Source organism: Anser cygnoides, chromosome 6, assembly GCF_040182565.1.
Source record: "Anser cygnoides isolate HZ-2024a breed goose chromosome 6, Taihu_goose_T2T_genome, whole genome shotgun sequence".
In the NCBI taxonomy this organism is placed as follows: Eukaryota; Metazoa; Chordata; class Aves; order Anseriformes; family Anatidae; genus Anser; species Anser cygnoides.
The window spans coordinates 11,464,525-11,491,338 of record NC_089878.1 but is presented as its reverse complement, the minus strand read 5'-3'; the positions used below and the strand labels follow the sequence as shown (position 1 = coordinate 11,491,338).

The 26,814-nt window shown below is 43.1% G+C and overlaps 1 protein-coding gene and 1 long non-coding RNA gene across 12 annotated transcripts in view; one reads left to right on the top strand and one right to left on the bottom strand.

Annotated features, from left to right (window-relative positions):
* Positions 1-26,814, top strand: part of AGAP1 (ArfGAP with GTPase domain, ankyrin repeat and PH domain 1) — a 376,948-nt gene that overhangs the window by 331,266 nt on the left and 18,868 nt on the right. The window lies entirely within an intron of this gene.
* On the bottom strand, positions 6,857-19,064 carry LOC125182140 (uncharacterized). 2 transcript variants are annotated; one of them, XR_010832411.1, is made up of 5 exons: positions 18,929-19,064; positions 11,541-11,605; positions 9,473-9,597; positions 8,786-8,891; positions 6,857-7,093 (listed from the first exon to the last, which is right to left on the bottom strand). It is a non-coding gene; the product is annotated as an uncharacterized lncRNA (long non-coding RNA). The 2 variants fall into 2 exon arrangements; XR_007161212.2 differs by lacking the exon at positions 11,541-11,605 and having other exon boundaries at positions 18,929-19,048.

Sequence of the window (26,814 nt, the reverse complement as noted above, 5' to 3'; positions counted from 1 at the left end):
AGCATGTGATACTTACTGCACATGGCAAAGACTGTAAACTATAAGGCTGAGCACATAATTCCTCATTTTGGCATTTCAGTCAGAGGTGGTAGGGCATTACAACATTTTACAACATAGTCTTTTAAAATTCTACCTTCAAGCACCCCTTGTAAAAATCAGAAGGTATATATCTTCACTGCATGCCCAGGAAGAACATATGTCAAATGAGGTGTGTGTCAAAAGCAGAGTGACCCTGTTACATTTTCATGCTCGTGGAGGTTTCCTCAGCAGCTCAATGATTTTTTGTTCAATTGACTGACCGACAAAACAGTGGGAGATTGAAACCTCCTACATGGTTATACCTCAATCTAAATTATATTGTAATAACTTTCTTTGTTTCATTAAGCCACAAAGTTCCTGGCTCTTGGACTATCAGTTTATGATTAATAATCTGCCTTCAGTAGACCAAGCTCACCCAGGACACTGCTGTGTAATTTGTCCCTGGCTGTCAGGTCTTTGGGTTTGCATCGCAGCTGTCCTGAGAGTCCTGCTCAGTATGGACTTGCTTGCTTTCTTTATGTGAGATATATATGACGGCATAAGTTGGTGGGGGAGTGTGTGTTTCCTATGAAAACAGTATTTTACCTACCAGTCATAGCTCAGCACAGTGAAAATCTTTTCTGTGATACATTGTCCTACTGAAAACTGAAGGTTTTTTTATGCTTAAGTTGTCTGATCGCTGTCAAAGGAGGAAGATTTTTTAAAAATACTTACCTGATTTTAGTGGAGGTAGGTGTTAATAGTTCTAACTAACGTGTTGTCTCGGGGGAAACAAAGTGACCTCTGGAAGACTGGGTTTCAGCACGGTGGGGTTCACACAGGTGGAAGACCTTCTGGACCATCTTGCCCGGCTGGGCCAGTCTTTTAAGTTACCTTCGGAAGTGTGTTATAATTGTCTTAGTGTGAGCCCCAGGGGGGGAAACCTGCATCTGAGCACTGTTCAGTCCCCAGGTAGCAAATGGAATGATAAAGGTTTAGCTCTCAGTGTTAGCCTCGTGCATGTAAGAGAAATCAAACAGAGGTAATTCTGGTCTCGTTTTGTTTATGTATATTTCTGGATTCTGCTTTTTCCAATATCAGATCAAGTGAAATTATAACGTGGGAGTATATACCAGGGACACCTCCTACAGTACAAGAGTAGGTTTGTACTGTTGTCTGTAAGAAAGTCAACTGTTTCTTATTGCATTATTTCGTTAGCACTGAAAAATGAATTTGTGGTGCCACCTTTGGTTCATCTTCGAGAATGAAGCAAAGTACATTAATCAGGCTACTTGGGTGAATTCCTATGCATATAAATGTGTTCAGGGAGACTAGCACAGAGATTTTGTTAATGCATAAACTGTATGTCTGCTGTGTATGTGTATATTATTATACAGCTAATATAATGATTTCATGAGTTAGGTTGAAATCAACTTCTTGTTGTCTTTCAGTCATTAGTATTACTTTGTGCGTAATCCAGAAATCTTGTATTGTTGCATCTAACAAATATATGTTGCTCCTTACTGTTGAGGTAAACAGAAAGACACCTCAACTGTAAATATTTAAAAAGAAAAGGCATACACTCAATCGGATGTTTTTTTAAACATGATTTTAGAATTCATGTAATAAATTTAGGATGTTGTCATGATAAATCTAAAATACATGTGATGAAGATGAAAAGAGAGCCATCCATTTGCATTAAAAAACTTGTTTTTTTTCGTGTGTGTGTTTGGAAGTGAGGCTTACATATATAAAGTCAACTTTTTTCTGTCTCATGCTCAGTTTATTTTAATTATCTTTGTTTCTGTACAGTATGTTTGTGGTTGGCTGTTTGTCAGTGACATCTTTTTATTTTCTTTCTTGGGCTATAGCATTTTGGGACAAAAGGAATAAAGATTAATTTTATAAATATGCATTTCCAGTTATGAGATCAAGTTTGATAGAAAAGCTGGTAGAAAAAAAAAGAAGTAAGATTTGAATTTTTGACCACAAAGCAATTCTAATCTTGCTTTGCTACCCCCATTTTTTTCTGCTGTTTGGAAAAGGATTTAAGTGGTATTTTTCACATGAATATATGAACATTCTGCCTTTTCAAAGTGTCTGCTTCCTTTTGTGCTTTACTTTGGTCTCCATTAGCCTCATGATCCTTCTGTCCAAGATATGGCAAGAAATAAATCCGAGCATCTCTAGATATAAGTTGTGTATTTAGTTTTCTCTCTGCTGTTCTGAGTTTTGCATGAGGAATCCTATCAGAAGCAGCTATAATAGACCTGTGGGGTTTTGTTTAAGTGGGGTTAAACAAAAAAAAGTGGAGGAGAAGGCAAGGAAGTACCTCAGGGGTCACTACTGGATGAAGTCCTGTTTCACATCTTCGTTACTGATGTGGCCGATGTGGCAGAGGGCCGCCAGCCGGGAGGAGCGAGCAGAGGGCCGTGCGGCCACCCAGAGGGACAGGGACAGGCCGCAGAGATGGGCTGGCAGGAGCCTGGGGGAGCCCAGGCAGGAGAGGTGCAGAGTCCTGCCCCCGGGGAGGAGCAGCCCCAGGCCCCGGGACGCGCCGGGGCACCCAGCTGGGAAGCAGCTCTGCAGGAAGGGCCCTGGGGTCCTGGCGGGCACCGCGCTGAGCAGGGGCCAGCAGCGTGCCCTGGTCACCGAGAGGGCCGGCGGCACCGGGGCTGCGTTAGGCACAGTGCGGCCAGCAGGCCGAGGGCGGCGATCCTTCCCCTCTGCTCAGCGCTGCTGTAAGGCACCTGGAGCCACGGGCCCAGGGCTGGGCCCCAGCACGTCCACGTCCACAGACACCTGAGGGGAGGGCACAGAGCACGGAGCCGGGCTCCAGCTCCGGGCTCCAGCAGTGCCCAGCGCCAGGCCGAGAGGCCCTGGGCACAGCCCGGAGCCCAGGAGGCTCCCTCTGAGCACCAGGCAGCACTTCTGTGCTGGGCGGGTGCCGCAGCCCTGGCACAGGCTGCCCAGAGCCTGTGGGGTCTCCTCCTTGGGGAGCTTCGGGAGGCGCCGGGACGTGGGGCTGGGCACCCTGCTCGGGGTGTCCCTGCTGGAGCGGGGCTGGGGCGGGTGGGCCCGGGGGTCCCTCCCCACCTCAACCAGTCTGGGATCCTGTGTGCGTGGAAGTAAGCAAGCAGAAATACAACTGGGGAACTGAGATCTGCAGTTCTGGTGGAGGAGGGACGGAAGGGCGCCCAAGGATATTTGGAGATCAGGAAAGAAAGAATCATTCAGCACGACTTCTCCTGATGGGGAAGAGAGCTGTTGGGGGGCATGTTCGTGAGCAGTGGAGTCACGCAGAGTTTGAGAGCTGCTGTGTGAGGAGGCAGTAACTCAATGTGCTTCTGCTTTAATGACTTCTCACCAAAGCCCCATCAGACTAGAGAGAGAAGAAATTCCATGTTTTCTTCCAAGTTTCTACTAAACTTGTTCCTATCTCTGTTCCCTTCTGCAGCCCCACTTATTACATGTCCTGTATAGTTGCTCCTCTTTTCAGTTCCACTACATATACTCATTAATCTACCCTCCATAGTTTTCCACAAGCTTGCTCAGACTTCCAGTTCATGCCTACAAACGTGTTGGAAATGCAAGAACAGATTCCTTAACCATTCCCCCAACTGATTCAAAGGCCTTAGCACAAAGCCTCAGTAAAAGACCTTAGACAAATACAGTTTTCACGTGCTTCTGTGTAATAAGTTGATGATGACAACTGATACACGATAACAAAGCCAAAAGTCGTCAGCATGATGATGGACTCTCTGTTAATAGACATTTGTAGTGGGAATCAGGTAACTGAGGGTTTCACCTTTTCATGTTGTGTCTTTCTATTGGAGATGAAGCCATCAATGGAAACCCCCAGGCTTTCAAGGGCAGAGAAGGACTATTGACTGCTCCACAAGTACTCAGTCTGTTGGACTGGGAAGCTCAAGGAGCGTTCACATGCTGGACTAAGACGAATCTGAAAACCTTGACATATGCATGGCTTCAAAAGCAGTCCCTTCAGCTTGTGAGAAGTTGGCACTGAATCATTGCAGTGTATTTCTGTTGAGCAGAGGGAAGGGTGAAGGAGGGGTTGATGTTTTGCAGGCAGGACTGCCAAACGGCTGACTGTAGGCCACAGTATAAATAAGGAGTCTTACCCAGGAAAATGTCACCAATAGTTATAAAAATTGAGCTATGCCAGTCTTGGCATACATTTTTTTATTACATTTTTTATTTTGTACCCTCAAAAATAAGTTAAACCAATAATCAAACCGCATCGAACATATCATACTGCTGGCCTTTCCTAGTGCACTCAAATTCACTTAAAACTCTTTCTCTGAGAAAGTCATGGGAAAGGCAAACCTGAAAGCATATTCTGAAGGTCAGAAAGGCTCTCAGATTGGAGTTTAGGAACTCAGAGCCTGAAAGCTTTGTAGCAGAAGTTCTTGCTCCTGCTACTTTCATCAAGGATATTGTCCAGGTATGCTCTTTAATGTTAACTTGTGCCAGATCTCGTAGAGTCTGAGAGATGGTTTATAAAATAATCAGATCTCTAGGTCATTTAGCGCCTCTGGATCAAAAGCAACACCTTGGATTGCATTACACTGGAAACCAGTGCAGATAATGGGAGCACAGGTGCAATAGGATCCCCCAAGGAAACAGCATAATGCGAAGCAGTAGCGTGAGCCAAAGTTCAGATTGAGGGTGTTCGCATGGTTACGGCAAGGGAAGAGGAATTAGCATGAGCTCCTGGTGAGTAAGAAAAGTTGGCGAAGCAGCAGAAAAACCAAGCACAGGAGAATATGTGAGTATAGAAGAAAAAGGGGACCAGCTGGCCTCGGAGTGTTGTCCGTGGGCCCCTGATTAGGTCAGCTTTAGAAGGCTGGTAATTGGTTCCAGCAATTACCAGCAGCCCTGAGAACCGCCGCTCAAACTTCGGGAGCCTTGTGACAAATTGAAGCTGACTGCTGGTGAAGGAGTATCGACTTCCCATTTCTAAACAGGGGGATCATTAGTCAAGAAAAGCATCTTTTAATTACTCGCAGGAAGAAAAAAAAAAGGAAAAAAAAGGAAAAAGATCTTTCAGTATGGATCCTGCAACAACTGCCATTTTTTCAAGTGTATTCAATATTAAATTTATTGTCTTGGAAGGGAGGGAGGGAGTGGGGAGAGCTTGCCTGCAATCCCTCCTTCAGTAATGTGGGTTTAATTTGGAGTGAGAAGTCAAATTAGAGTAAATCAATGTTGCAACAATTAACTGGGTCTGGGGATGAGAATCAGGATTTTCCCCTGTAATTGCTATTGATACTATTTAAGCACACTCTTAAAACATTGATTTTGAGTGGTGTGACACAGGACTAGTCTGAGCGGCGCAGTGGGGCCAGGGCAGAATTTGCTCCATGGAGGAATGTTGCAGATGTTGTGAAGCCAGCTTCTAGGGATCAGTGCTTCGGGTGTCTGCACCGTGTTTTGCCTGGGCCTTTTGCACCGGTACGTAGGTTTCATGCCTGATATTTAACTTTCTTCTGGACACACCTCGTATGCTTTGCTTTCCTGTATCTATTCTTGCTCGTATTGTTTCTGGTTTGCAGACTTGCTTGGCACCGTTGGGTTCCTAAGGTGATGCTGGCCTTTTCCAAAGGAGACGAGCTGTCACCATCCCTCTCCCACTCCAGGAGGTGGTTGTTTGCTCCCTGGTCCTCTCGCTCTTTCTCTGAGCTCCCAAGGGCTCTGTCTCAGTCCTGTTGGGAGGGCTGCGATACGCCAGCAGCAAGGCTGCCTCCACCAGCTGGAAGCTGCTGGCCAAGAGGACAAGGAAGGGCAGCTTGCTATCCAGAGCCATATCCCAACCATGCTTTTTGTTCTTCTGCTGAAGTGATGCTCAAAATTTGCATTAGCTCTCTGCAAACCGCAAAGTTGAAGGGCTCCACCGTTTCAGTATCGTTTTGAGAACGTGCGTAAGTAGAAAGAACTTCCAGCTCTATGAAGAATGTATTACAAAAGTGAAGGATGAACAGTTCGTAGAAGCTCAGCTGTTAGCTGCCCTTTACGTCAGGCATAGTTCTAAGCTCTGCTGAGGCTTTAAATGGAGCTTGAATATTGTGGTTTACATCATGGTGAATATAGCATGTTTCTGAGCTGAGATTTAGATGTTGAACTCTACAGCCTGGTTTTTGTATTCTGGTTGATACAGCTAATTTAGCAAAACCAAATATGCTTGAAAATGTACCTTTTTTGCTTTCCTGTGGATGACAGGGTGGGGGGAAGACTTCAGATGACAACGTTCTGAGTATTAAAAATCAAAGATGCACATAATCCTCCCATTCTGGAGCTTTCTGTTTTTAAGAGGTGGTCTGGATCAACGATGCAACTTTCCAGTAACTGCAAGTGCCTGCCACAGTGTCCTTGCAATTTTGCTCAAGTAGTTTGTTTGCATAGCAGTTACTGTGTTTATTCTGGTTAACAAAGGTCATAAGAAAACAGAGAGGTTCTTAATGCTGTCTGAAAAGTCGTGAGTTGGGAGCTGGCAGTGTCGGGAATTGACTTTCACCTTAAGATGTAAGATCCAGTTTGATCCCTCGCTCACTAATGAACTGAATTTAATGGTGTCAGAAAAAACATTATGCAGCTCGACTATATTTAGCAGACTTTCACAATTCCATGCTGAAGCCTGGCTTGCCGTTTCAAGGCTAACGTCCATTACGCTGGTGAGCGACTTCTGTGAAAAAAATTAAGCCGTGCTTCCTTTTTTCGTAAAAATAATTATTCCTTCATTATTTGTACTCAGAGTGAATTCTGATAAAGGGCAAGCACAGGGATACTGCCTCGTTACATCACCATGTCTTGTCCTTAGCCTTGCAAAGGTACTCCATTTCAGCTCTCGTTGATTTTTCGCTTGTTCTGGCCATCAGATTACTGTTACAGTCCTGTTGGTCTCCAGTTTCTGGCATAAGGACGCACCGCTACAGATGCAGCCCGGGGGAACATTAGTACCTCTCTATCCACGACTGTCAGGTCTGGTTTCGTAGCGGTTCTTGGCCTGATGAGGTCAGTGTTTTGTCCCTTTTGAATGCTCTTCCATGCTTGACACCTTGCCCATTTTAGGGGTGGGGGAAGGGTGTTTAAAAAAAAAAAAAAAAAAGATTTTATTGTGAAGGGCTGACCAGAACCCATCTGCAGTTGGGTGGCATCTGCTCCCCACATGTCACTTCCCTCATTAACAAGCAATTGAATTAATTAAATGCTACTCAGAACACGCATAACAAGCTACCGGCAGTGTCCAAATTAGCACTGATAATCAAGGATGATTTCCTTTATTATCCTGCTAAGTGGTGTGCAGGCTCTGATCTCCCTGTCTGCCCTCATCTATTTACATACCCCCAGCTTCTGCCTTTAGAAGCTGAGGTTATCTTACCTAGTTAATTTGCCACGATCACCAAGCATGGCGGATTGATATTCCTGCCTCTGCTGAAGCACCCCCCCTTCTCCCCCTTTCCTTCCTCCCCAAGCCTGGTCCTTTGTATCTCAAGCTCACTGATAAATTAAAAGCCACCCCTGTGGTCTCTCAAGTGAGTAATAGAGGCAGAAATTTCATTTTGCAACTGGCTGATTTAATGATCCAAAGGGTAATTAATGGCCTGATTATCTTAATGTTAAATATGTCCGGCAGCAATTACTGTGACCTCCCGCTTGTCAAGGTCCAGGCTATGCTCTTCTTTCAATTAAGTTCTCTGGGGCTTAATGGTATGAATAAACTCCTCTGATTCTATCATTCCGGACTCTGAGATTTAAGCGAGCTAGGGGCTCGTTTGGAGTTTTAATCAGCCCGTCTTCTACTTGAGCGATCAGAGTTAACAATTATAACAAGGACAGTTTAACTTTCTTCCCCCCCACCCCCCACCCTTTCTACTTCTTTATATTTTTCCTTTTTTTTTTTTTTTAAGCGCTTGGAGGGAATTTTGTTGGCTGCAGGAGCAGCTTTGCTAGGCTAGTCTCTCCATATATAAATTATCATGTGAATGCTGCTGTTTTTCCATTTGACAGGCTTAATTAATTGGCAGGAGCGCCCAAAAATGACAGTGCCACTAATTGCAACTCAAAGTAAATTTCTGTCATTGTGGCACGCTTGTCAGCGGGCATGCCCCAGTCCTCACCGCGGCCAGAGTTTGTTGACGTTTTCCATTTCAGTTTTCACATCTCGTCAGGGAATGTGATCATATGTGATAGCACTAACGGACCAAGATGTGCCTTTGGGTTTTCCAGGCATGCAGTTTGTGTGCAAGAATGACATTTACTGCCAATAAAGTTTAGACAGCTGTGCTTCTGCCGACCAAACAGCTGCTAAGGGACTTAAGATTTTACTTAAGATATTTCAGCAAGTCCTATTAACTGGGAGACTTTGGGAAGGAGTGGTGAGGGGAAAAAAAAAAAACACGCCAACAAACCCTGAGAGTTATAACTCACCCCTGGTCTTCTTCGTGGTTGAACTACACTAAATAGCACATCTCCTGGTGAGCTGGAGTTATATTAGCTCTATTTTAGACAGTAAATATTTCATAAAGATAATGAGGAAAATGTATAAATTATTAGTACAACAGTATTGCATTTTCAAACACACACACACATAAATAAAAAGACTGATTCACTACTGCCAGTAAACTAAAACCTTTCCCCGTATTACTGTAGAAATGAACTGATTCTGACATGTTGGATTGCATGCTTTCAGATCAGAGTAATTGTAATTGTTTTAAAATTAAATTTAAAAAAAAAAATTGTCACTTACCAGTAGCTTCCAGGAAATGCATATAATAACAATAACTAACTGAGCCAAATGAAATGTCAGCTTGGGTGGTGGCTGTTCGTATTTCACCATTTGGAGGCCTCAGAAGCTAAAATGAAATGCTCAAAAGATGAAGGTTAGTAGTACGACGTATTTCATTGTCCTTGTAGCTGCTTGGCAGACCTTGTAATCCAGGATCTGATCCAGTAAAACACTGGTGCCTATATAGCAGCGTGGGAGATGCCTGAATGATTAAAAATAAAAACAACAACAACAAAAAAAAAACAACCCCAGTTGTCCAAGTTAATGAGCAATTTAGATAAAATGCTCCCTAGTTCAATTGCACTTTTCTTATGTGCAAATCTGCCTTTGATAAAAACTCAAACACTTTGTAAACAGAAGCCTAGTTTGCAATTATTATTACAATCATCATTCTCATCATTGTCAGTGAAAGAGAAACCTACAAAAGAAATATTTCTGTCTCACTCTAGCGCATTAGAGCATTCATTAAAAAGCAGAGGTGTAAGAGCCACAATCTGAATAGCGTAAGTACTGCTGTTAATGCATTATCTGAATATTTGGTGTATTCGGAGCTGGCACACTCACTGCCTTCTGTGTTCACACCTCACGTGGATTATATGCATGCTTTGTGGATATAGCGACATATCTGTGACATAGTGTGTTACAGACCTGCATGGCGTGTATGCAGCGGAGATTTCCAGTTACGCTGCTTTTATGGTATGTCCTTTGCGTTCTGCTTACCAACTACCTTCTGGATGGTCTGCCCAAAGGATTACTGCTGTTATCTGGAGTTTCTGGAGAAAAGAGCCAAAGAAATTCTCGTTGCTTTTTGTCTTTTTCTCATTTTCTCTGAAGTGTCTCACATGTTAGATTACCCTTACCCCCATTTATTGTTTTTCCTTTTAAAAATCTCTCTGAAGAGGACAGGGGAAAGCAATATGTTACAGCCTTGTTTTGAAACCTGCTAGCTAAGATACTAAGATCCTTCCTCAAGCCCAGATTTTACGAGTCTTTTGACAATATAAAAAATGAAGACCTGAATGAAAATAAACTGTTGAGACCCAGTCGTTTTAATGTTGTATTGACGAAGAGGCGGTAGCTTCCAAAATGAAAATGTGGTTTCACAAATGGTAAAGATTTAGCCCAGCCAGCATCAAAAATATTTTGTTCTGAAACCAAAGAATTAGCCGTGGTTTCAGGCAGCGATGGATTGATGAAATATGCCTCCTTATTAAAGGCAGATCAGGAGGCTGCAGTGATGCCCTCAGCTCAAGTGCTAAATACTGTAGAATTGCATTTGCCACAGTTCCCAATAATTTAGACTGTCCCAAGTTGTATGGTTAGCACAATAGTAGATATGTTTGCATTGACAAAACGTTGGGGAACCTTGGTCACAGTTCATGACTAACCCCACTGACAAAAGGCTATGTGCCAAGAGAGGCCCCAACTTGCTGTGCAGGAGTAAAATGGTTCGATAAATGGGGGTGTGCAAAGAGACTCTTATTTTTATTGCTCGGGCAGTCATCTCATCATCCCCTAAATCAAACCGGTGTTTCTTTGTGGATATCTCATCACTGGAGAATTTCAGGATTTACTGGGAGCTGTTTCTCACAGGCGAAGGAGCACTTCTGGGGAGAGACCGTGAATTTGTTTGCTAGAAAATTGTAGGAGTGGGGTCAGTTTAGTCGAAGATCAAAACAGTGGGCCAGAGGCAGCAGTCAAGCTTTGAATACTGAACCAAAAATTTAAAAAAAGAAGGGGAGGGCCTTCAAAGAGAAAACAAGTAGCTTTTCTTTCATGCAGTAGAGGAAAGGAAAAGCATCAGTCCATATTATTTTAGCAGCTTTGTCATTTTTCTTACAATACCTGTGACTTTCAATGTTTTTTTCCCATAATGTCATTCCAAGGAATTGTGGAAAACTCACCGTTTGTTTTTGAAGGTAATTTCCAGTGTTGACAAAAAAAAATAGAAATCCACTCTGAATATACCCAGAAGATGTAAAGACCGTCAGGTGTGAATGTATTAAGCTTACAAATCAGAGCTTTCTGATGGAGAAGGACACCCTGCCTCTAGAAATTCCTGCAGGAGGACAGGTGATAGAGACTGAAATGTTTTACCTTGGAGGTTCGATCAACCCTGAATACCTTTATTCTGCTGAGATTCTTGGCAATTTTTTGGTTCTACTTTTATGTTGTGCTCTTTGTTTAATCTGTTTGGCTGCCACACTGAAAAGCACCACGTTGAGCTGAAATTCCCTAAGAAATAAGTTGATTAGCTTTGTACTTCAGGAAAGCTTAGGATTTGAGTTCAGGACTGAAGTTAGGAGGATTTCTTTCCATTTTATGATCAGTGGTGGGTAAGAGAATAGGTGGATATATTGGAAAAACTGTATTTGTAAGTCATAAACAGCTGTCAGAAAACATCATTTTGCTCTTACCAGAACAGAAGCAGACTGTTAGCTGAGAGCGTGTTTTAAAGGTCTCAAAACTGTTAGGATCTTAGCTGCAGAAATAATTTTCAGTTTAAATATGGATTGATTATATCTGTTTTTGAATCAGTTCTCTCCAAAACACCTGACAGAGCTAGAGGGTTTCTCAGATTTGAAGACTCAGAGTTGGACTTGATCATCCCTGTGGGTCCCTTCCAACTCGGGATATTCTGTGATTCTAAAGACCGAAGTATGGGGTTGTATCTGCTCGGCTATCAGGTACTTGAAGAGGTCAACCCAGAACTTACCAGCAGACAGGTAACCATCGCTGTGTAATATTAGAAACTTCATGGCACAATGTTTAACTGTGTTCCTACAACAGAGAAATGGAAGGGCTAATTGGAATGACAAGGTGAATTTCGAGTGACCAAAATTCGATATACGGTATTAAAAAACAGAGAGGAAATACGGCTGACATCAAACTAACGGCCAAAGGCCAACACCATTTTAAATATGTCGGATCCTCCTCATGTGGATTAGTCTTTCACCAGAACATTCTCTGATACCTTTCAAAGCGCTTGGAAAGGAGAAGCATAGAGGTTCAATGGCCACAGAAAATTCAGCCATAATAAAGATGGACAAAGGAACCATATGGAAGTGATATTTCCAATCCTTTGGTGGTTATAGCCCCCTTTTACATCTAACTGCAGCCACAAATCGTTGCAAACTTACAAAGGGACAGGCCCATAAGGAAATGCTGTGTTAGTCCAGAACCCAGACCAAGATCGTAGTTCACACTTCTGCAGAGTACAAAGACCAGGTGAGTTTGTGTTCAGCTAGGGTCTTGAAGGGATCTGGAAGCCCAGGGTAGCAGCTGGTGCCTTTTACTGAGGAAGAAGTTCGGGTAGCGTGAGTTACGTGCCGAAGGCCATCCCCCTCTTCCCTCCCTCCACCAAGAAGTGCATGCTCCTGTCCTTTTCCCCTGTAGCCACACAAGCATGAGTTCAGTTGTCTCATAGATCAGATGAACTGCAGTGTAAATGAGTTTAAAAAAAACAACAAACCTCCCTCACCACCACCCCCAAAAAATCCCACCACTAACAGAAGCTACATTAAGCTCATGGGGTCCTGTATTTCAGGGGCTAGCATTTACTGTGATAACAACAAATGTTCCTGTATTCCTTGTTCAAAAGCACAGAAGTTATTGAACTTCACAACAGAACATATGCAGAAGAGTACATTTACATCAGCTATCCTTACCTGAATGCATTTTTTATCATCCGTTCTGAAATTACACTGCTCAGTGTACGTGTGCATGCACATAGCTGCTGCTCTGCAATACCCGAGGAATAAATACAGAGTTTTGTCCTAAGTACGTCAATGCAAAAGCAATTGAAAAATTAAATTTACTCTTTAAAGCATTGGGCAGCCTTACCAAACAGATCTTTGCCCTCGCTATCTTTAATAATAGCTATCTAACCAATTATATCCGAAAGGAAAATCATTTAACACTGCTGTTGTTATCAGCATTCAGACATTTCAGGGGCTGAATCTCGTAATAATAAAAATGAAAAAATAAATAAATAAATGAAAGCAATTGAGGAAAAAAAAATCCCAAATACCAAACATCAGCTATTATGAGGTCCACAGGGTCAGATCAAAATCTGAGATGCGTTCAGCTTAAGAAAGTACTGTGAGTTGAGCACTTACTGCTGCAGAGCACACAGATCTCTGTATCAGGAACTCAACAGAGCTGCTTAGCTGGCAAAGAAAATACCCAGTATATTACAAAATATGTGTTTAGTTAGAGATTTTATGTAAAACATTTTATTTGAAACTTTTCTGTGTACTTGGTGCTTAATCTGTTCTTTTCATTTCTCCTGCCTTCAGGTCCTGGCTCTGTCTCTCTCAGGTCTTACCAAACATGATGTTGTTTAACTAGACATATAGTCGAAATTGGTTGCTATACCTAGTACAAGAGCAGTTACTCTAAAGCCAGTTTACTCTGGTTTGTACTGTTGAAGCTTTTTTTAATGTTTGTACACAACAGTTTTCTACTATTAAAAGAAACCTGTACATATGAACCAATTGTGGTTAAATACACAGGGCAGGTTGTCACTGGCTGGGCTGAGTGTGTGACAAGGTGATCCTCACATTACCTTTATCCTGGTAAAGTACTCAGATAGGTATTACAAGGAGTGTGCGTGTGTTGTTGCATGGGCAAAATCTTAAAGCTTTCAGCAGTGGTCACTACCGATGGCTGGAAGTTATGTTAATTCAGCCATCTGCATCGGTTTTGGCTATTTCTGCGTCCGTAGGTTGTTTGGACAGCAGATAGCTTTGTTTGAGCTCATGGTACAGCACAGAAACGAGCACACCAAAAACCAGCAGTGGTGATGCTGAGCAGTACTTGACAAAAGGCAGTGCCTTGCCGTGATACTGGTGGCTGCGCTGGCCGGTGACACTAGGTACAGAAGCAGCAGCATGCCTTTGCTTTGGTCGTGGCTACAGAACCTGCAGGGCTCCATAACAGTAACTGTGACCAACTTTCTCTCTTTTGTGATTTTTTTCCTTTTTTTTCCTTTGTTTAAGACTAAGCTTTGTTTCTGGCTCTGCAGGAAGCTGGTAGCCTATGGCAAGGGACTGGGGAGATAAGACTTCAGTAAGATAACTAAATGAAAAGGGCAGCAGTGAAAAGATGGTGCTGGCTTTTGACTGGACTGAAACTTGATATACACATCAGCCCAAATGCAGTTTCCCCACGGTTCTAAAATATCCATTTGACAGAGGCAATGCGCTTACTGCAGGATTTTAGACATACGGGTGCTGGAGGGGGAGCAGCAGTGAACCCCTGAAAGAGAGGAGTGACCACAAGAAATGAGACCACCATTGCTCTCGCTTTGAAGTAATTAAATAGCAGGCTAAAATGTGTTAAGGTGAACACAGGTGACAAACTGGAGCCTTTAGAGAATCGGGATTACAGTGAAATGAAATGTCTCACTGTGCCTATTAACTAGATTGTGCAGACAGTGCAAAGTCCTGTAGCTGAAGCATTTTTGTGCAAGTCTGCAGACGTACAGTAGTGAGCAGAAGCCATCTCTAATAATTGGTAACCCTCAAAAGGTACGGATGGGATATGCTTCAAAAAGTCTTCGTGCTGAACAGATGATTATGTCATGGCCTAGAAATCTCCCAGCTAACTTTTCTTTTTCCCAAAAAGATTTAAATTTTTCTGGTTTCATCTAGGTCAGAATTTCTAAGTGGCAGTTTTGTTGTATTTTCACTTGACTGCAATGCCAGCCAAACTTGGAAGCCTGTGGTGTACACACAATTAAATCACAGCCTTAATTAACACTTGTAGGAGTCTTCCACAAGTGGAAGGGATAGGACTGTGTCACTGTGTACTAAAACTGAAGGATACCTTCAGCCTTCAGTCTGAGCTATTACCCAGAAGTTGAATTTTTCTTTCTTGACTCAAGAAGCAAATATTTGCAACTCTAATCCTTTGCTAATGGCATGCACGTGCTCCTCTCTGAGCCAGATCTGCTTTGGCCACCTTGTGCGACTCCAGCAGCTCAGCCCAGTCACAAACAGATACTTGATATTGCTTGGATTGTCCTGTTGCATTAAGGGGAAGAAAAAAAAAGACAGAAAGACAGGGATTTGCTGGTGTGCACATGCTGCATGCACTTTGCAAGTGATCCACGTATAGGCAGATAAACCACAATCTCTGGGAAATGCCAGACCTCTGCCTGTGCATGGGATAACTTCGTCACAGGTTTGCTGCATGCAGCTTTTCCTTACTGTTCAAGTCAAGTAGTTTGTGAGATGAGAAGGGTGGAGAGCCGTGGCCTTAGCTAGGGCTGGCCTGTGATCTGCACTGAAATCTGTAATAAATGACCCGTTTCCTGGTTGTGGAGACACACAGACCATGTGCAACATGCCAATGAGCCGTGGTGGTCTTAAGAGCTGCCCATGCTCTAGCTAAAGACTGGGGCCCTTTTAGACACAGTAAAATCATTCAGCTTATCAGTCACTTCTGGAAGTGACAACCATGTCCTTCTGTGGTATATTGCAAGTCCTATGCTGGATTATAATGTGGCTGGATCTTTCTATGTTCACTTTCTTATTTAAATAGAAATCCATTGGCACTAGAATTTTGCAGGCAGGATGTAGATTTTTCTCCATGAAGTTCAACTGTAAAATATTGCTTAGCTTACACATTAAAGAACCGTGTTTGTTTGTTTAAAAAAGGAAAGATCAGCCTGTAGTTCTAAATGTGAATGGGGTAGGATCTGTGTAGAGACAACTTGCTTTCTACTTTTAAGAGTTCGCCAACCTCATTGCTAGGTTTATTGCTCTAGGGCAAGTTAATTAAAGCCAATGGAGAATTTAAAAATGGGGAAGGGGAACCAAGCAAGGGGGAGCATTTCTTAATTATGTTGCGGAATTTTCTTTAATTCATGTCCTTTTGAAACCTTAGTAAAGCACCTGCCTGTGTCATCCCAGAGAGATCAGCACCAGGACCCTTAGAGCAGCACGTAGCTGGCACACAGGTTTTCTGATGACTCAGTGAAACATATTTGGAGGCAAGATAAACTCAGCTGTGTAAGGTCCCTTTTAAATGCAAGGTATCTGTTTTGTGTGATTGAGTACAGTTCTGTTACAAATAAGTCCCCCAGAATTTGTATTTTCTTCGTGTGGACATAACACGATTTCACAAGGGGTCTTGGGATGTTCGGAGGGAAGGCATGTCAAAGGAAAGTTGGACACCCAGCTCCTGCTGATTAGCTGTGACAGCTGAGTGACCAACTTCTCTGTCTGCCTTTCAAACATCACCCTCTAAAAATACATCTGCCACAGGCATTTCTACTATTTAAATGAAACACAGAGTAACATGTGATTTAAATTTACATCACATGAAATAGCCTGAAAAAACAGTTCATCTCCCATGGGTTGTGTTTCTGTAGAAGTGTTCCCTCGGAAGCGTACTAGACTTAGGGATGAACAGAATGAGAAAAGGAAACTCAGAATTAAATGAGAGAGGGGTGTGTCTAGGAAGTGACTCTTCTAATGAAGTTTTGGAGCTCAAGAAATGAAGATATGCCGTACAATTGCCTGGTGTCCATACTTAATGTTTTAACTTAAATTCCTTTTCACATTTGCATTTTTGTGGAGCTAGACAGCTCATTCAATACCAAAATATGTTAAAATGTGGAATAAGAGAGGAGAATATGATGTCACTGGGTAAGCTTCAGAAAGGATATTTCAGTAGTGCAAGGAAAATATTCTTCATTTCACTGTCATAGGGGGACATAAAGAATCAACCCAGTCTATGGAGAAGGCTTTCAAAATAAAGCAAAAGAATAGCATTCACAGCCGAAGAAATAGTAAAGTGGAAAAGAAAACAACCTTATTCCTCAGATTTGAGTCAATATCTAAAGCAACAGAGCTTCTTGTAGCACCAGAAACATAAATAAAGCACCAGAGCTCTCACTTGCCTACCAAAAGCAGGACTGCTAGGTCAAAAATCCGCCAAAGCCTAAGGTGAATTTAGGAGTGAGGAGGGGAATTGGATGCAGTGCCTGGCTCCTGTGCAGGGAAACTGGTTGAGTCTCAAGTTAATCATGAGACCAATTTGTCAAGCAGTATTTAATGGACAGCTTATGAGCGTGTATGTGGGCAGGGTAGCTTGTAAATTTGAATGTGCCTATTTTCTTTGACAGCAATCAATGAATGTGCTATTTATTAATGTATTTTGAGAGGTCTTCTCAGACTTTTTATGATTGTTCTGTGCTCTCTCAGATCAGTCAAAAAATGACAGAGCAGAGCAGGATTTCTGCATTTACAATCAATATTACACTTTTATTTCTTTTGTTTTCATGCAAATAGAGGAGTCGCAACGTGTTTTGTAGTGGTGCCTTTATACCACTGCAAGGGAGCAGACTTGGTGAGGAAGGTTGCATCGCAAAGTAGGTGCCAATATCTGCGTCAGTGTTCTGGTAGTATCAGGGTTTTAAAGCAAGCCGTCCACATGCTCCCTCTTCCCAGGTGTTGGTTTGGTTCATGGGATGGTCTTGGTGTGCTGACTAGATACCCTTTGGAGAAACCAAATTGGAAGCTACCTGTGCACTTAGCGTGCTCCAGACCCTACTTTGAACATGAGCATCTAGCCCATGGTGCTGTGAACCTCTTCTGTCATCAGGAACGTTTAATTCGAAGGACCAAGCTAGATCAAGTAAAGGTAACCCCCCTGGATCGTTTATATATAAGTTTCTTGGCAACAGCTGCTTCAGTCTACCCATCTTGTTCCTGTTGCACCTGTTTATTTGCTGGTGTAGACAGAGCCTGATTTTTCCGCAGAAAATAGTAGTTTGAATTATGCAGCCTGGCCCAAACCCAGCAATCATGTCTCATTGGAAGTGACAGTTCCACTGCTTAAACAACCACACACAAAAAAGAAAATATTTTCTGAAATATGCAATTTCTGTCCAAAAGTACGTTTGGTAATCGTTCGCAATGCTTGTAAATAAAACTTGGCTCATTGATCGGGTTTGTACGTCTCAGGCATCAGTGAGACAGGTGAGCTGCCTCTAAGCCAGAGCTACGTCGGCAGTGGAAGTGGGATAAGAATCACATCAGCTTGATATATGGGGTCGAGATCGGTGCATGTTGTGGCCAAAACCTTCCAAAATGAAAGGGAAGTCCAGAAAAGGGCTATAAGAAGGATTGCAACTCTTTAGTATCTTCGAGAGGAGACGCTTAAGGGGCTACTAAACTGATGATAATTGTGAAGGGATGAAGGAGTTCGTGAACATTTGGAGGTGGAAAATGGGTTCTTGTAGTTCAAGCATGTGCTCCAAGGAACAGCAGATGAAACTTGAGAAGTGTTGAGGCTGGTTATGAGGAAAATTGTTCCACCAGCTTTCTTGAGCTGTGCAGTTATCTCCCAGAGAAAAGCAATAAATCCCATCAGCAGTAAGCACATGATGGGCAACAAGGCAAGGGGATGAATGATCTAGAAGGGCTTTACTTTCTAGATTCACTGAATCCCTTATAAGAGATAAAGCATACAGCAGCTCTAGCAGATTTTTTCAGCATTCCTTTCTGTTTCATGTTGAGTCCTCCACCACTCCAGAAGACTACAGAAATCCGCTCTCAGCTGAAATAAAGAATCTAATTCCAGTGCTCTTTCCTCCCATGTCCCCTGCTCCCCTTTTGCATCCGCTGGATGTCCATTTCAGTAAGTTTTCCCTTCAGAACAAACCTATCATTTTTCACCACAGGATATTTACAGCTTCAATCAGTGCCAAATTCAATTGGCTTCTGATCTCATCGCTGGAAGTTATAGATGCAGATATTATTTGCACTGCGGTTAATTATGGAGCAATCAAACTTTGGCTTTTCCACTGTAATTTCCTCTGCCAGCTAATTTAATTAATCACCCCCAGCTCAGCTCTTCCAGCTGCGACCGGCAGGGTCATTAATTAGACATGTGGTGGTAGCTCATAGACCAGTTCCTGTTAAGGGGCTGCTGCCCACTTGATCTCTAAGGGAGCGATAGCATTTTCTAAGCATCCAGGCAGGATTAGAGGTAGCTAACACATTAGTGTATTCCTCAGAAGTGAAAGCAATTCCCAAAAGGTGTACCGCAAGCAAACAGCGTGATTGCTGCGACTGCTGGCACTTAGCTCACCATGCGGGGCTCGGGGAGGCAGAGGTCTCTGCTTCAGGCAGGAGCGCGATCAGATCACCACTGCGGTGCGACTTAGGGCACAGCTCCTCGTCCTGCAGATTGTTCTCGTCCTGCAGATCGTCCTCGTCCTGCAGATTGCGCTCACTGTGCTCTTAGGCTGGTTTTCATCGCTGTGTCGGTGCAGGTGCCTGCTGCACGTGTGCTCCAGAATGGAGACTGCCGGGCAGACCTGGGATTTCTCAGGTTTTCTATCCTTTGTGACCTAATCCATGAGCTTCAAAATAAAAAATGCTCAGAAACTCGAAAGGCGTCCTTCTGACTGTTCCTGGGAGCTGAATGGCTTTGTCAGATGGAAAAATACAAAATTTCCTAATGGAGAAAAGAAATTGAACATGCATTCTCATTGCCAGAACACATCAATAATAGGAATGTTTTGTTTTGTTTTTTCCCCCACACACTGTAAAAGTTGTATAAAATAACCAGCTATGTCTGTCATATTGTTTGGATCTCAGAAAAGTCAATAGTTTTCAGGGGGCGGAAGAAACTTTTACAGTACACAAAATAGTTTGATTGCATCCAGCTTAAGAATCTCATCCTGAACGTTATCAGCAGAAAGCATGTGGTCTGGGATGTGTGATGAGCCAGCCTAATAGCTATGAGCACTTCACACATTTTGGGGGGGAAGACAACTGAGCGCTAGTCTTCACTCTCACATATTGTCTTAATATTCAGTAATATCAGACCCTGCCGTTGGGTTCTGCTCTGCATCCCAAATATCAAAGCATTCTCCAAAACTCAGCCTGCAAATAGTTTTAAACTTTCTTCATTTTGTTAGCAGGCTCTTCTTCATCCTTCCAAGAGTACCAGCAAAGTCCCTGCTGTTCTTGTCCCACCGTACATAATTGCACAGGTTCTTGGAGTGGGTAGGCTGGAAGAGTTGAAAATAGGATAGCTGTAGCTCTTAGGCAGCTTTTTCAACAATATATGACAGCGAGGGAGTTCTGCTGCAGTTAGGTTTGGAACTTGTTGCAGAGCTGTCGTTTCTAATCAGAGCCTCTGTCTGAGGTAGATTGCTGGTGGTTGGAGTCTCCCCCACTTCTTTTCAGAATAGACAAACTCAGGACAACTGTTTTAATCGTCTTGGGTCACAAAGCCTACTTTCAGATTTCTCCATCCAAAACATCCATCAGCCCCACCCAGCAAGAGTAAACTGAAAATAAAGAATAAGTTCTCTTCCCCACGCAACTGTAGCTGTGCTTTTTTTTTTTTTTTTTTCTCTAATAGCGAAACCTCACTGTGGGCTCGTGAGCTTTCCTTTCTGAAGGAGGAGAAGGTGCTGCTCTGATGCAGCCCTCCCTTCTAATGCATCATACTCTGCACTGGTGGCTTTCTTCTTCATTGTATCTCAGAAGATTCTCTTGGTCTGAACTGTTTTGGGAAGGTGCTTTCAATACAAAGTCCCTTCCTTGTGCACAGTCAGAGCGAGCTCCAGGGATTTTCACAAAGATGCAGTTCAGCAACTGTTTCAGAGGGAAGGGGTCACATCTGCTTTTACCATCACGAGAACACAAGGAGAATTGTTGACATGTTATTGCCATCGAAGCCCCGCATAGGAGAGATGTGTAATTGATAAGAAGGCAGCCTTGTCTCTTCACAGAGGCTCTGCACCTCTCCTTGGCACAAAAGTTAGTGCCTCTGCTAGACATCAGTGTGCACAAACTTCAGTAGGTAGCTACGAACGGTCTTTTGGAAATCCTTTCTCAGCTCGAAGTCCATAGTCTCGTAGCTGGAAATGATGCCACTGGAAGGAGCGAGGCCCAGGAGGATGTTGGTGCTGCAGTTATCACTGGCTGTCTGCGAGCACAAATCACAAATTCTCTGCTTGCTGGAGGGAGAGCCAGCAGCATATTACAGAATAAGACTCTTTTTTTTTTTTTTTTTTTCTGACTGAGCTGATAAATGCCATCAATTACAGTGTCTCACCAAAACCAGAAGTATAACAATGAAATGATTTGGTACAATAGACCCTCAGTGGAAGAATTGAATAAGAAGTACTCAGTTTGTCAATTTTGACAAATTGAAGAAATTGGCTGATAAATTGTTTCAAAATGGGCATATTAAAAAATACTTGCAAGTGTCTTACATCTTTATCTTTAAAACGTGCTGCTAAATAATTTACAGCCTGACAGTAGAACAACTGCTAGAGTTAACTAAAGATAATTTGCTATGAAGGCCTGAATCTGATCCTTGTTGAAGAGAGGCAGCACCTGAAATTCCTAAAATAACCTTCACTGTTCTATAGGCAAGCTGCAAAATGAGTTTGTTTTTGCTCTGCAAAAATTGGAATTATATTTGGTCTTGATCAGCAGATTGCAATCACCCCATGCTACTTCACCTACTCATCTCACTTGGTTTTGTTTTATTTGAGCAATAAATATCTTAAATCTTCCCAGAGCTATTGCGTGTCTTCTGTGGAGACTCATCATGGTCCTGCCAGGCATTCATCAAGGCTTCCAATGAACCACTACATTAAGTATTCCTCTGCTCCTTATCAATCAAAACAGTTTACTTATAACTTTACTTTTTCTTCCTGGAGTAATCAAAATTTGATATTCCACAGATTGCAGAAAATTGTCACTCCTATATTCTGTGCTAATTCATCACACGAAACAGCCATAATTTGGGCATCAGAAGAGCATTAAATGTTTAAATAAGCAAGAGCCAGTCAATGAGAGAGTCCATTAACCGCTCCAGATGACAGGGCAGAAAAATGTTTGGATCGCAGGTATATTGGGAATTGCAGCGCAGACATTACAGAGCAATGGGGCATCTACATGCTGCAACAGGCAAGGTGTTTTCCGTGTGTTTTCACGATATTGCTGAAGTATTCAAAGAAATACATAAGCAAACAGCAGAGCATGAATTCTCCTTAGCTTGAGCTGCAATACCAAGCTCGTTCAGCTGTCTGTGGCAGAGTATTAAAACCTGGCTGCTTCTTACCACTGTTTCTCCAGGAGGTAGTATGGGACTGGATCATTTTCTTCTGCTGTACACACTGGTAACAGCTATCAGGAGAAGCTTGTCTACTGATGATGAGAGGAAAAAAAATCATCTTTATTGTGTAGACTTGAGCAAAATACGCTCGTTGGCTATCGTCAGTTCTTGAAATAGCTGTTCTGATAACAAATGCAGCGGGCAGGCCCTGTGGGATGGGACATGTATATAAGATGTTCCACCACTTCCTGAGATGTGCTAGGTGACTTAAAGTGATGGAAGGCAATGGAGAGGCTTATCACAGACACTTGTCCTTAGCTCAGGCTGAGGGCATCTGCAATAATGCTCTGCTAAATGCCAGTTCCAGTGGGTTTGGGAGAAAATTCTCCCAAATCACAGAGAGGCTGTGGATGTGGGATTTCTTGTGCCTTTATTCTAGGGCAAAGCACACTGTCCAAAAGCCTCGTTGGTGGAGGAATGATGGTCTTCTAGTCAGTATCAGGATCTTCTTGTGACTTGGCAAAGCATGGGCTAGTCGATGTTCTGTAACACTGAACCAAGGATGTGCGCTGTGCGTACTCGCCGCCCTCAGCTCTGCTGTCCTGTCATATTTGATTCAAGTTGGATTCTAAGCTAATTTCCCCTTCTAGTAGTAATTACGTGTATACCATTTCCCTTCACTTGGCATTGTAAACTAAGCTCTTCCTTTCCAAAGGGAATAAATACTCCGCGCAACCAATGGAGTCTGCAGTGTGGGGGTATTTTTCACCTATCCAGGGGCACTTCTTATCTTCAAAACAAAAAAGACCTATTGTAATTAGAGTGTAAGCCTTCTTTTAAAAGGGCGGCTGGCAAGTATAAAGACTTGAGACAGTAATTATCAGCCACTGAAACAGCAAATCAAGCTGTCTATACCAATATCCCAGAGCAACATGCCACAGAAGCCATGGAGTGGTTAGATTAGAGCCGCCTGGCCAAGAGCTGTCTGAGCGGCGTAAGGTGCTGATTGTAGTTGTCAGTTTGCTGCTGCTATAAGCTCTCCTGTTATAAATACACCCCAGCCACTGTCATCTTAAAAGGTTCCTTAAAACCTTTCCTTTCTCCCCTTCCACTGCTTAAAAAACACAGCGGCTGACAGTCCAAATGTTTGAAATAATTGGATTCTGCATTCTAATTCATCTGTAAAGTATTCGTTGATTAAATTAGCCTAATAGATATTATTTCTTACATGACTGCATAATTTCATCCTGATTGGATCACTATGGCTCTAACGAGTCCCCCCCCCGTCCATTTACTATTGACTTGAGAATCACAGAAGGCTAGAGATAACTATCATCTTGTTTCCATTTTTTTTTTCTTTCCAGGCTAAAAGTTAAACTGATGTGTACCAAAAGGGCATACAGCTAATGCTCAGGTACAGTTGCACAGCGTATTCCAGTCTCCAAGACCAGCGTTAGAATGAAAAAAATGTTGGTTTATATAATCTCGAGCCCCCTTTTATTTACTCAGTGGGTTGTTCTGAAGCAGAAAGATTAACTGACCATTTAAACTCCTTTGGGGGAAAATTGAAGTATTTTTAAATAAAATACATTTTATTATCTCATCAAAACAGACATACACACTGCAAATGAACCTCGTAAGGACTGCGCGCATTCAGGGAAATGAAAACACTCCTTTAAAGATAATGTTTCAAATAAAGCGGTTTTATCTTCTATTAGTAAGATTTTCTCGGCGCTGCAATTTGAGTGTAACCAGGAGGGAGGAAGGGCCCACAAAGTAACATTTTGTCGCTAAATAAGAGCAGAAACTTCTTTGCAGGGTACCAGCGAGGGAGAACCTCGCAGACCCGCGGTGGAGGAGCTGATGGCAGAAGGGGTTAACAGCAGGGCGCACATCCCAGCCCGACCCAGTGGCTGCAAACAGCTGGTGGGTTTTGTATCGCGCCGGTGAACTGAGCAGCCAAGAAAAGTTTTTGGCAAACACTCAGGACAGAAGAGGTGGGTCGGCTCAGGAAACTGTGTGCATGAGGGAACGGGGGAGACAATGGCCGCTCAGCGGGAGCAGGGGGTAGACCCGCTCCCGCTGAATAGCTCCCCAAAAAACCCCGCTCAAAAGGAAGAGGGCCCGTTTGCTCCTGGGAATCCAATAAATTGTTTCAGGAAGTGAGAGCCTGTCCAGGCTAATGGAGCCGTGATTGGCAGGTGGTTCTCATTATGGTGCCCATCAGGGGACAGAGTGAATTCCAGTGTTATTTAAGAGGTTAAGTAGAAATAAGATGCAGGTGACAGCCCAAGGCTGGGGCATCTTGCAATGCTGTTCTTGAGGTGTTTTTTTGTTGAGAGTCTGCAACCTTTGAAATGAGTAGGGGCAGGGGGTCGTAGTTTGCCAAACAAAATTCGGTCCTACAGTGACTAAAAATGGGCTTACCTGGCCACACATCAGAGGGAGCAGGAAAATGAGGTGCTCTGAAGATTGCTTTGGTAGCTCTTGTGTGGAAGAGTTTTCTTTTCTTAGCACTAGGAGTGGTGGTTACCTCTGCCAAGTGGGCACAACACGGTGGCCAGGTAAGTTTCCAGCGCATGCAACCATGGCCTGGTGCTCTCAGGCATCCTAGTGCAGGAGGAAGAGGATGAAGGATCATGGAAGAGAGTCCATGCTGTTTTTTCTTGGCACAAGCCTGGTACCTTTTCCTGGGCCCCCACAAGGATGTTGCCCTAGCGCTCAAACCAACTACAGTCACTACTTTTGACTGCCACTGGTGCTCTTACTGTGGGAGCTGACAGTAAATCACAAAGCGTTTAGCTCAATCAGAACAAATCTGATCAACTGCTGGCACAAATGCAACATAATTTTGAAGTGGGATGTGCAGAGGCCACCTAGGGTTGGGTCAGATTTCTGGGGTGTGCTTCTCTGAGGTCTGAACCTAGCTTGAGAAGGAAAAAGAAATGCATTAGTAGTGATTCAGATTGCCTCCTGTTCCTAACCAGTAGGTATCTTTCTGCTGCCTTAGATTTCAAAGCTGAAACTGAAGTCTATTTCTAGCCTTATTCAGCAGAAAATGAAAGCAAGTTTGCTTTGCAAAGCATCCAAAACACAATATTACTGGTGTAGACTATAAGCACCAAGATGTAGTTTACTCTGTAACCATGATTTTAAGGTAGATCAGTGTGTATGCTGAACACTAGACTATATTTCTCTCTGCTTCTGTATTTTCCCTTTTTCTGACTGTGATTCCCAAGTAAACAGCATCGGGTATCTTCACACTTGTGGATGTCATAGGGTGGGGATCTGCTGTGAGTCGCTGTATTGATAGAATATTGCATGGTGCATGGTCAGATACAAGGATGTAATTTAACCAACAGATTCACGGATGGCTTGTGAATGACGGTGAAACTCCCAAGTATGACGCGTGTAATAAATCTGGTTCGATGCAGAATTAATGTGGTATTCAGAATGATTATTTACCATTTGAAGTTCGGACGTGACTGTGTGCAAGAAGTAAATAGCTGTGCGGAAGGGCACGTAGAGGGGAGAAGAAAAATACCTGCTTGCATTGTTTCACAAGTGCATTCCTCGGTAATACTAATGAGACTTGCACACTAAATGCAGGATTGATTTGTGATGAGATCAGCTCTAAAGAGTACATTTGTGGGATGATAACCTGATTGGTGGCACTGCCTCTTGAATGGCTGAAGGGGTCTAATTGGCATATAACGCACTATAAATTTATTAGCAGGTTCTGCTTTCTCATTGGCAGACCTTCTCCTGCTAACCACCAGGAAATTACCAATTTTCAGGAGTTAGTCACTCAAGTCGCACTGTGTCAGGGTTTTAAAAAAGGAACCTACATCACTACTATTAGAAATCCTGGGCGAGAGCTTGTACATCAATAGCCGGCTGAAAATTGGTCACTTGTGCTGTGGACAACTTGATCAGAGCAGAGAGCCGCGTGTTTGCTGTTCAACTTTTATCCTCCTTCGGCTGTTCCTCCTTCCCACCTCCTTGTTGCAAATCCATGGTAGACCATTAGAAGCAAACTAATCTGTTTGGCAGCCCTTGGGCTGCAGCTGCCACAAACCAGCGTATGCACTTCACAGAAATTACAATTTTTTGGCAGTTCACATTCGGGGCTTTGATGTTCTTATTGATACATTCAGCCCTGGGGCACATCAGGCAGAAGAGGACATACCCACATTGTGTTTTTTTTCCAGGAGCATAATAGAAATATTCAGGAGTCAATGTAATTATTTCAGTTACTTTAAGAGGCACATTGGAGTCACAAATTAGAAAATAATATTCACGTGTTTCTTCTAATTGGTAACAGATATGGGGTACTTCATCTTTTTTAAATAATTTCCAAATGTGTCCTGAAGAGGGATTTCAGGAAAGTGGCTGAGAGAGGGCACTTATGCACTGGGGGCGCTTTGGCAAATGGCAGAGGTTTTCATTTTGGCACGTGGCTTTTACATTCCCACACAACCCTCTCCAGAGGTGCTCTCGAGGTGGAACTTGCTGTCACTTTTGGCAGGTGTCTCCTGCGCGTATTTTCTTTGCTGTTGGGTTTTATCTGGGTTTCTCTTTGTTAAGCACCGACCATATGGCTTGTAAATCATAAAAGCCTAAAGGTTTGTAAGCGATTAATAGAAGTAGGCTTGCAATTAGAAATGCCTCAGCAGTACTTGAGCACTCGAGTATCTTCTGAGAGCTGAGCCTCCTTCTAGTCTCTTCTCTTTGGGCGCCCTGATGGTGTGTGTCCTTTCTGGCAGTTTTGTCCACTGGCGGTATTCTACCTCGGTACAAGGCGCATTTCCCTTTTGTCTCTTATCCCCACCTTTTTTCTAGCTCTTACTGTTTTGGCAATAGTAGCACTCTGCATGGCTAATGCCCTAACA